Source organism: Triplophysa dalaica, chromosome 4 (assembly GCF_015846415.1).
Source record: "Triplophysa dalaica isolate WHDGS20190420 chromosome 4, ASM1584641v1, whole genome shotgun sequence".
In the NCBI taxonomy this organism is placed as follows: Eukaryota; Metazoa; Chordata; class Actinopteri; order Cypriniformes; family Nemacheilidae; genus Triplophysa; species Triplophysa dalaica.
The window spans coordinates 3,735,406-3,747,191 of NC_079545.1; the positions used below are offsets into that span (position 1 = coordinate 3,735,406).

The window sequence follows — 11,786 nt, forward strand, 5'->3', positions numbered from 1 at the left end:
GTTTGCGTGTTACAGTATTTTATCATATGTGATAAACAAATCTTTGTTTGTATTATAACATGTTATTTTGGATCAGTCCCACACACACAACAAATGCTTGTTTAACAAATTTTTAAAGATAAACAAATCTTCTGATGTTTAACATGTTTGTTTGTATATTTTGCCAAAACTGAATTATCTGTGAAATATTAGCTCAGATGACAAACACAGATCATTTACAGTATAGTTCAGTTCAAGCTAAAAACTAGAGATGCACAGATTGAAAATTTCTCCAGCGATACCTTTAGCCGATTATTTATGTGAAATCTGCTGATTCGGATTCTGAAGATTTAATTCATATTTATTAACTTTCTCATGTTATTCATTCATATAATGACTGCTAATATTGAATATAAAACTGATTGATTGCTGATTTAACACAGGATTGTGTTGTATATTTATGGCATTCATAAAAAGAAACAAAGAATAAAAACAAATAGTATTTATTGAAAACAAATATATAAACAAATATTATAAAGAAACAACTTTTACATAACAGATACACAGAGCTTTTCTTTTGTACATAAATATTTTCTGTTGCACATTTTTTGCACATAATTCAGTTTTTTGCACCCTTGTAGTTTATTTGTTGTCGCTTGTAAGATTTTTATTTTTTGCACATTAAATAAATTGACTTATCCCTCGTGTTGCTCCTGGACTGTTGGTGACCATGAGCTCCAGGTTCTTGCCTGACTGCTGACACAGATATTAATAACAGATGAAACACAGTAACAGTCAAACAACCATCACATTCAAATCTGAATGTCTTCAGAGGTATATACCCGAGTCCTGAACGTCCTCCTGTGTCCAACCATCGCTAGACGAGGTTGGATAGGTTTGGATGGTCTAAAACCTTCCAGAAGTGGAAGTGACGCTGCAAACAAAGCAGATTATTTGCTGCTGGACCTTTAATTTCTTAAGAGACTATAGAAACCTACAAGATTCTCTAACGTACTATGATATCTAACACAGTTGGGGTAAAGACTTCAATGTGTAATATTCACTCTGGGGGCATCCAGACCTGCAGGTTGAGGCCCGATAGTCGCCACATCTGACGCTTTTTCTCATGGTGCCCCCTAACGGCGAGTTTGGGAAGTGTCAACTGCAAAAGCACAATGATTACTTAATAGGATTTTTTCTTCATATGCATTTCACAATTGTATAAACAACCTTTGCTTTCATCACCGTTAAAAACTATAGAAAACAACGTTTATATTGTAATCTTTGGCCTCGTAAAGAGGCTTCATTGACAACTCAAATAACGTTTTTTAATATGAATGTCCACAGCACAGTAATTTTCTTACCTTTTCTTCAGTCACTTTACTTCTCAGGTCCACTGGAGGCTTCAAATTGAACTCTTTCTTTGCTAAATGCAGATAAAAATGTTTTCGATGTAATGTTTGATTTGAAGTAAAGTCACACACACAACATCTATGAAATCTTACGTGGACGTGGGAGAAGAGGGAGTTTCACTCCTTCACAAATCAAACCTCTGAAAGGAATGTGTAAAGACACTTTGAAGTAGGCTACACTATATTTGTTTGTGTTGTTGTGTAATCTGGTGATTCTTTACCTGGACTCATGGCTGATGTCCACTCTGATGTTACCCGAGCCAGCAAACATGAACAATTTCCGCGAATGATCCATTTTAAATAATAAATGAAAAGAAATCAGTAAAGTTATTAACTACACACTCTGAATCTACACAAACTAAATGAAGGGAAAACAAATAATTAATAAAATGTAGTGACGGGACGAGACAACGGAGACGGGAGCCCTTGGAGCGACCGGAAAGAGGGGAAAAAAATATATAGTCCAGTTCCCCGAAAAGATAAACTGCCGCTCATTCCTCAACCAGCCGGGGTACTCTCCTTCGCGGTGGCCCTGGGCCCTCGGTGGACCGCTCGACCGTCCGCCCCCTGGCGGCCGGCGGTGGCTCCTTTAGCGCAGAGTCGGGGCGTGTTCCCCGCCCCCTGCTCCTCCCCCTTGGGCGGACGACGCAGGCTTCGGCCTCTGGCGGACGGCGGCAACAACCCCGCTTGGAAGATAGCCACCCCACACCCTCCCAGGGGCGCGGCGGCACAGGTGGCCGTTCCACCGAGGCTTTGACTGTGGCCCTACTGTGCACTTCCGTTTCCCAGATCCACCGCTTCGGGCAGCCACTGGCGGACGCCCTTCATACGCGCTGCCCGAACTCTCCGGCACCGCGAGGCCACTCGGCGGCGAGGACTCTCCGACAGCATGTCTCTCCTTCCTCCCGGGTTTTGGCACCAATGTAGAGAAATTCATGATAGGGAGGGAAGGAAGGATACGGGAACCTGAAGACATTTAAATAAACATTTAAACAAATAAAAGTAAAAATTACAGCCGGCCGCCCCTCGCGGTCGACGGCCGGCGAATACTACACAAATACAAACGTAAAACATGTTCGGGCCCGGTCCTTTCTCATCGACGGTCCGGTCGCTCGTTCTCTTATTAACTCTGAATCTCCTTCGTGATTCGAGCCCGGTGTGCGCACAGCTGGCGCTCGGTAACAATTACTCACCGGTCTCGAACCACGGTCTGGCCCCGCCTACTCCACTACAATTATAATTAATTGTTCTTGGTAATAATCAAAATCATTGTCAGTAATGATATTAAGAAGGGTTCAGATCATAAGGAAATTATTAAAAAAATTAAATTTACAAAAACAGCTCCATTAATTCAAATCTTAATTTGTCTCAACATTATTTTTCCTGTTAGACAGATGCTCTTTCCTTTGTAAATTGATTTGATCTACCATATTTTCCCATATATTTGTGTCATAACACTTTGTTGTTTTTATCCCAGTAACGTTACTTCTGTGATCATTTGACACAGACATAATGATAGTGTGTTTTGAGAAGACTGTTTTTGACGTTACATACCATATAATACTAATTTTAACTTCTGCGGCAGAAACAGCAAATATTGAAACGTTATTACTTTAGTCCGAGGTGCAAGTTAATAGTGTAAAAGATAATGAGATCGTGTGGGTTTTAACGATTAATCGTGCAGCTCTAGTTCTGAGCCTGTTTAAATTATTACTTTTGCACACCGAGTTTTAAAACAATGCAGTACCGGCCTCTGCCAAAAGGGGACGGTCATGGTGACTTGCGTGTGTTTACTCTCAACTCAACGTTATTTATATAGCGCTTTTTACATTGTTACAAAGCAGCTGTACATGAGACACATTGAATACAAGTAAAACAACTAAAGACATATACCTGTAAAAACAAGAAAAAGGTGAAAAAAAACAAAAGACTGACATACAAATGCTCCAAACACACAATACAGACATTTTGCCGGAAACCTTAAGACCATCTGTCAGCCAACTGAAGCTTAACAGAGGATGGACGATGCAACAGGACAACGAACCAAAGCATAGAAGTAAATCAACAACAGAATGGATTCAACAGAAGAAAATACGCCTTCTGGAGTGGCCCAGTCAGAGTCCTGACCTCAACCCGATTGAGATGCTGTGGCATGACCTCAAGAGAGCGATTCACACCAGACATCCCAAGAATATTGCTGAACTGAAACACTTTTGTAAAGAGGAATGGTCCAAAATTTCTCCTGACCGTTGTGCAGGTCTGATCTGCAACTATAGTTAACGTTTGGTTGAGGTTATTGCTGCCAAAGGAGGGTCAACCAGTTATTAAACCCAAAGGTTCACATACTTTTTCCACCCTGCACTATGAATGTTTACATGTTGTGTTCAATAAAAACATGAAAACGTATAATGTTTGTGCGGTATTAGTTTAAGCAGACTGTGTTTCTCTATTGTTGTGAAGATCAGAACACATTTTATGACCAATTTATGAAGAAATCCAAGTAAGCCCAAAGGGTTCACATACTTTTTCTTTCAACTGTAAATGAGAGAGAACCAAAGGTCAAATATTAAACGGACTATAAATTCTTATATGCAATATTAATTATGTCTATCTTCTGAATTCTAAAGTAGCCCCCCGGCCAGGCAAATAGTGCAAAACAATATGCAAACGGTGGCGAGGAACCCAAAACTCCAATCAAGAAAAAAAACCTCAGGAGAACCCAGGCCCAACCAGGGGATTCCAGTTCCCCTCTGGCAAAAGCTGCTTCCTCTGCACAAGCTCAACTGTGCTTGCACAAAAAGGCTAAATAAAAAAACGTAATAAGTTAAATTATAGATTTAAGATTATCATTAACAATGTAATAGCATTTGAAATGTTATATGAAAATCGAATCAAGTTGCCGCGTCCTTTATCCAGCTCTATCATCTTAGCTCTTGTCAGGTCACCGCTTCCCATTCTCAGCTCTGCCATCAGGTCTGGGAATGAACTGCATCCTGCGGAAACCTTGGAACAAAGAGACAAGACTGGCTGAGAGTAGAGTACTGTGCTGCACTCTTTGATGCAACAAGTACATCATTTGTTGCTGGATGTGTTCCTGGTTCCGGTTGATCTAAATTTGATTACTTTGAATTACTTTCAAAAGGATGACGCATTATCTTATGTTTGCTAATCCGGGGAACAGACAGAGTCTCTATTTTATGGTGTTTGTGAGAAGGGATTATTACATGTTGTATATTTTGTGTATTCTGTAGGGTGAGACGGCAAGCAGACAGTTGGTTATGCCATTCTGTCTCCTTCCTGACCTGGGCCCCATCACGTCAGAGTACCACCAGAGAGGGAAAGCAGAGTAGAAGGCTACACCCGTCTATAAATCCATTTATGCTGGGGTATCTGCAGAGCTAGAGGTGGCTAGAAGACAGTGATATGAACAAACAGCTCGAGAGCCGGACAAAACATCCACAGCACTGAGAAGAAAAAACCTAAGATACAGCAAGGGGCCAGATTTCATGTCGGAGGCGGGGTCCATGGAAGATGACGCAACCCTGCCCAGTCTGAAGAATACACATTTCTCAAGATACATTGACGAAATGTAATGGCAGCATAGAAGAAAAGAAGTACCGGAAGATAGTAGAGGGAGAGATTTTCTGAGCATAGAAACGTCATTACAACATGCCAACAGAGAAATACCATATGACACCAGCAGAGGGAGACATTCGCTATTGAATGAAAAAACACACCAACCCTGCAACAAAAAAATACCATATGCCACCAGCAGAGAGAGAGATCTGGTGACCGAACAACAGGAAGAAGCAAGAATATTCCAAGTTTGGCCAAAGGAGAGAATACAAATGGATGTCTGAAAACATCTGTTTAGAAGAAACAGCCACAGCCATCCTGGCTCGGAGAAGGGGGGGGACTTAGAAGATCAGCATCAGTAACCTTCTCTACAAGCAACCCATTCAAAGAGATCTTGGATAGTGACCTGCAAGTCTCACAATGCCCAAGCCTGATAAACAATCAACAGCCACCTATGTGCAAAAGATGGAAAAAAGAGCTGGAGAAAAACCCTGAAGAAGACCCGGTTATGGGAGTACTCTTCAGAGATGCCATTGTTGACACCCTGCCACTTCCAGTAAAATTCAAACTGGAAGCCGTAGTAGGACTGAACTGTAAATCAGACTGAACTGTAAACCACATAAAGAATTTTAGAATATATTGTAAACTGTGTTTTACAACACAGGAAGAGCAAGATGAAGCTGAACTCAAGAAAAAGAGAGTTGTAGAGGGCTCCAGCACTAAGCAAATCTAGATAATTGGAAACCTTTTCATTTATATGTGCCCAACAGGAAAGAAGGTTCACATTTATTACCATAATTACTCAAATATTACTTAAGACATATTGATATAAGATTATAATATAATTAATGAATAATGATAAATATGATTAATATTACCCCTATAATGAATTATGGGCTTCACAAGTGATAATGATCTTTGAATTGGTTGATCTAGTTGTATGATCTTTGAATTATAACTAAAATACTAAGATATGATTAGATATTTAAAGAGTACCTGAAATAATAATGGGTTGGATTTGAACACAAATACAGGCATAGGAAGAGAAAGTTTTGTTTTTATAAATAATTTCTACAGCCCATATTCAGTAATCCTTATGGTCTAAATAATAATCAAATACCTACTATGTCAACTTATCTGAGAGCTGCACCTTCTAAATCTCTCTTTAATGAACTATCATATGTAAACCAACAAAATTAAAACTTTACACTCTATTAAACAGGTAGACTTATGTCATTGTGTTATTTTAGAGGCTCTTATTGTCACAGTTGTGTTATGTCCTGATTGTTTTTTTCCTTCCGTGTCTGTTTTCTTTATTAGTTAATTAGTCCCTCACCTGTTTTAGTTTCCCTTGATTACATTTTCCATTGTATTTAAGCCCTGTGTCTCCCTCTGTTTGATGTCGGTTATTATTTATGTTTGTCGTGTAGATCTGGTTTGTGCTCCTGTTCCTATATGAAAAACGCCGTTATTGGAATTATTCTCCTTGTCGTGTGCTTCTACACCTGCTACACGTGACACTTATGAAGGACATTTTTTGGAACGGTTGCATGACCAATTGCTCCTGAGTCAGCTTTACTAACAATCAGCTTCACAACTGTCAAGTGGACACCACCAAACTGACACATGCTGTTGGGAACTGACGGTGTATGAAAGACAGTAACCCACTGCAATTCATGATGAATCTAATGCAGTAAATGGACACTGTAGTAGAGTAGGCGGGGCGAGACCGTTGTTCGAGTCCGGTGAGTAATTGTGAATGAGCACCAGCTGTGCGCACACCGGGCTCGAATCACGTAGGAGATTGGGAGTATATAAAATGAACGAGCGACCGGACCGGGTCCGAACGTGTGTTTGTGTTTGTGTTTGGTTCGCCGGCGGTCGTCCGTGAGGGGCCGCCAGCTGTTATATTACTTTATTAAATGTTTTGAAATGTCTTCCGGTTCCCGACTCCTTCCTTCCCTTTTATGGAGTTATTACAGACACATTGCACAGTGAGTAAATTGGATTAATTCATTATGTGATAAAGGGTCTGTTATATATTGGGACGTCATGTTTCACGTCAAGACTTTTTTATCAAATTTCTAATAGAAAATATTTTTCTGACCTGATCTCTACGCTTTCATAGACCTAGGATTTTATTTTTAACAATAGATTCAGTAATTAATCCAAAGTTCAAGCTTTTAAGGGAGCTGTCAGCTGAGCTCTGTGAGAAATTTAATACATTTTTGTTGATAAAGTGAGTGCTACCTTTTATTCTAGGCCTCACAGCTCCAAGACCTGCTGTCTTTGAATTCACTGTCCAGTCAGGCCAAAATGTCCAACTGTTGATTAAATCATCTTTGGGCAGTTTTGAGTCTGCTTTGTTGAGTGTTTAATATAGTCTTGCATAATAGACTGGGTCACTAAAGTTTAGCGCCGTTTGACTTCTTTAAACAATATATCGTTTTTATAGTTTTGTACACTGTGATAACAATGACAACAATGAAGAACACTGTCTATTGTGGTCCACAGCAAGATCAGTTTTCTTAGAAATAAAAAAAGAATGTACAATGAGCCACTCAGTATTACTGTACGTTTAAAAGGAATCTAGAGTATGGATAAATTCCATATCAGCACATTTATGGTTTAGATATAGCTTGCTACAAACAAAAGAAATTGAGAAAATGTTTAAGTGACTTACTTTAGTTTGTTTTAAATTGATATCATGTTCCTGATATATATATTTTACATTGCCCTAAACAGCAGAACTTATCACTAACGGTTTCACAGAAACAATGTTTGAGATCAATTTGGAAAAATGCATATAAAACAATCGGTTGTCATAATATTAAACTATACTTAGCTATCCGCATAGATGTAAACAACTAACGTTTAAGTGAGAAGGCAAAACCAATCATATTGGCGGCAAATTGCAGAAACTTAACCATTTGAGTACCATATGCGATTGTAAAAGATTTTAATTTAAATGAAATGATTCCTTGATAAATAAATGTTGAATAAAATAGGTAATAAGTCAATTCTAATGAGGCACAGATGGGCATGTTCCCAGGAAATTGTGTAACGATTTGGCATCTTAATACAGAAATGTTTGCTGAAAAAGGACAAGCAAGATATTTGAATGACAGGTTTCCCTCAGACACAATTTTGAGAATCAAACATTAGCATATCAATTAATCTTACCATATGAAAAGCAGGGTGTGCCCATAGCAGATTATTTGGGGGTATGTGGGGATAAGAATTTAAGACCAACACTGCCTGAAAATTGGAATGGATTATGTGCAAGGGTGAAATTGCTGCAGGATATTACTATGTTTCCTTGGGAAACGATAGACAAGGCATGTTCCTGGCAAAATAGACAAGCACTGAATTGGCTTTTAGCAGAAAAAGGGGGCATATGCGTAATGTTTGGAGAGGACTGTTGTACATACATGTCAAACAACACTGCCCCTGATGGGTAATGGAAAAATTGAGAAACTTAAGAGACGAAATGACAGCCAATGATGTTCAGACAAATAAATTGGAACATGGCTGGACTCGATCTTTGGATCATGGACTTCATGGCTGATTAAGATAGGAGTTTTTGCAGCAATAGGATTTACTATATTTTCTGTAATATTTTGCTGTCTTTTACCAGTTATAAGAGCTGAAAGCTAAAGACAAACAGAGGATGTTGAAAATGGAATTAAGTACGTATTACAATACTGAAGAAAACATGCTGAATATGTTAGCTGTTATAAACAAATACAAGGAATATGATGAGAATGTCTAAAAGGACAAGAGTCCCATGAATTACTCATTGTTGTTTGGACAGTTAGGGAGAAGAGCTTAGAATTGTATAACTATGCGTGGGAATAGTTTTCGATATATTTAGATAAATGTTTGATGTTTCAGTTAATCACTAGTGCTCTATAATCAAAAACTATAATGCAAGTGCACTTGGTGCACATGTGTGTATTATATTTTGTTTATTGTTTTTGCATCTAAAACATATAACATGTAATTTTCATTTATTATTTTATTGATATAACCAAAACTGTTATGTAAGTGCACCTGGTGCACATATGTGTATTTGTCATTGTAAATTCTGAGAAGCTGCCAACCAAGTGAGCTAAAGAACCTGATCTAAAAAGCAGCAGGTGGTGGCACCAATGGTACAGGGCCAGTGACTTTTAAATCTGAAGACAGCATCGTCCAGACGGTTTTAGAGAGAACCAGACTTACTGACACGAGAAGCAAACACCTGGTCAATGTAACCCTAAACTGCACCAAATGACACTGTGAAGCTTGATGAAATGATTAACGCCATAAAGAACTTCGACAAACTAAGTGACACAACATTTCTGTTATCAAAGGATCAACAATTTGCAGCAAACGATAGATCAACGATGGACTCAGCGCTACCTTTGACACATTAATGGACCAACCTGAAAAAGGGTAAAGAAACTGATGCATATTAGAGGGTTAAAAACAGAAATACTCATGTTATGAAGTATTTATAGAAGGTTGGATTTCGTTTTACATATATATTGCTTGCTCGTAACCGAAGTATTATTTGAACCTACCTATCATTTCATCTTAGTACTTTATCCTAAGTATTTTATCATTAACTGAATGCACACACAATTTATTAATCTATTTGAGCACTATTGAATTTTTTGATATTTTAGATGTTACAATTTATAATAGTCTATAATTTCCTTTTTATAGATACCATTTCGTTGGAGTGTGAGGCTTGTCAGCCTCAAAGGTGGGATTATATGGTGTTTTTTTTCTTTTGTAGTATTGAGATTTCTTATATAAATTATACATTTAGTTAGTCATAGGTTTCATGTATTCTTCTGAAATAATATTGGGTATTGGCCTCATTTATTATAAGTTTGAGCTCTTGAACACCTGCATGAACAACAAACAGCTTATCTTAACTGCACATACACCACACATAAATTTTAATAAGGAAGTTTGGTTTGTTGCACAGAGTCAAGAACGCTGGTATCTCTAAACAGTGAGTTCATTTTAACAAAGCAAATGTTATGAGTCTGATCACTTATAAAAGATGGAGTCAGATGTGTTGGATCACTTCAGATGAACTCTGAATATCCCACTTTGCTTGCCCGGGTAAATAAAGTTTAAACTCTTGGCTCCTGGAACCCTTGTCTCTGAGATTTCTTTCTGCGATGGAAGGCCGAATCGCAACAACAATAGAAGCCATAACTCAGCGGGTATGAAGTGCAATCCTAACCTACCAAGGTTGCTTGATGAGTCTTAGTATATACGCTTAAAAAGAGAAACAGTTAGCACACAAGACAAATAGGGGGAGATGGTATTCCACAGTGTAAACAGAAGGCAAGCTAACACGCTAATACTATGCTAGCGGCGTTACGTTTCAATTAATATAGGTTTAGAATATAAGGTTATAAATAATTCGGCAACGTCAGTGATAGGTAACGATGGTAAAATATACTAATATTAAAACCAGGAACAAATGTGAGGTGAAGCAGGTGAACTTGAGGGGAACTTGATCTTAAACAAATCCTTATTCATTCCATTACAAGGCCACGGGTGATCTTGATCATGTGGCGGGTTTGAACTCGGTCTTTAATAAAGAGCAAACACTTCACTCACCTGAAGAGGCAACTGATCACAAACACTAACAGTGATAAAGATATAAAGATCTTCTGAACTCCCTCGTGCAGCAAAACAGGTCAGTCGAAGCTTATTTTTAACAAGACATAAAAACTGTGACTTCAGCTCTGAGTATCAGTTCAGCACATACATATCTTTTTGAGTCTCAGATTAATCACAAAGGCAGTTTAATCGAAAATCTGTCAGCATGTCACAGTGAATATAATTAGAAAAGATGTAAAGTGTAATGTACATGTGTTCTCAGTGAAGAGGAGGCTGAAGGGAGGAGAAGCTTATGATGCTGTAAGGGTAACAAACTCACTTTCAGATGTTTTTCATCGTCATTGATCTGTTTATTGTGTTAGTAGATAATGTACAAAAGGTACATTTTTTACATTTGTATTATAACATGTTGTTATTTTGGATCAGTCCCACACACACAACAAATGTTTTACAAATGCTTGTTTAACAAACCTTTAAAGATAAACAAATCTTCTCATGTGTAAAGTGTTTGTTTGTATGTGTTGCCAAAACTGAATTATCTGTGAAATATTAGCTCAGATGACAAACACAGATCATTTACAGTATAGTAGAGTTAATGCTAAAAACTAGTTTGATCTGTTCTTGGTAATTTAACACAGGATTGTGTTGCATATTTATGGCATTCAAAAAACGAAACACACAAATTAAAAACATAAATAGTATTTATTAAAGACATAAATGTATAAACAAATATTATAAGGAAATAACTTTTACATAAACAGATACACATAAAGCTTTTCTTTCTTTTCTACATTGTCCGTTTTGTTTGCACATAGTTTTCTTTCTGTTGCACATAAATATTTTCTGTTGCACATTTTTTTTGCACATAATTCATTTTTTTGCACCCTTGTAGTTTTTTTGTTGTCGCTTGTAAGATTTTTTAATTTTTTTGCACATTAAATAAATTGACTTATCCCTCGTGTTGCTCCAGGACTGTTGGTGACCATGAGCTCCAGGTTCTTGCCTGACTGCTGACACAGATATTAATAATAGATGAAACACAGTAACAGTCAAACAACCATCACATTCAAATCTGAATGTCTTCAGAGGTATATACCTGAGTCCTGAACGTCCTCCTGTGTCCAACCATCGCTAGACGAGGTTGGATTGGTCTGGATGGTCTAAAACCTTCCAGACGTGGAAGTGATGCTG

The 11,786-nt window shown here is 37.9% G+C and overlaps 1 long non-coding RNA gene across 2 annotated transcripts; it reads right to left on the bottom strand.

The window, feature by feature from the left end:
* Nucleotides 1-620: 620 nt before the first annotated feature.
* Nucleotides 621-2,547, bottom strand: LOC130419867 (uncharacterized). Of its 2 annotated transcripts, none has more exons than XR_008906553.1 (4): nt 1,344-2,547; nt 995-1,141; nt 822-913; nt 621-732 (listed from the first exon to the last, which is right to left on the bottom strand). It is a non-coding gene; the product is annotated as an uncharacterized LOC130419867 (long non-coding RNA). The 2 variants fall into 2 exon arrangements; XR_008906554.1 differs by having other exon boundaries at nt 623-735.
* Between the last annotated feature and the right edge of the window lie 9,239 nt (nt 2,548-11,786).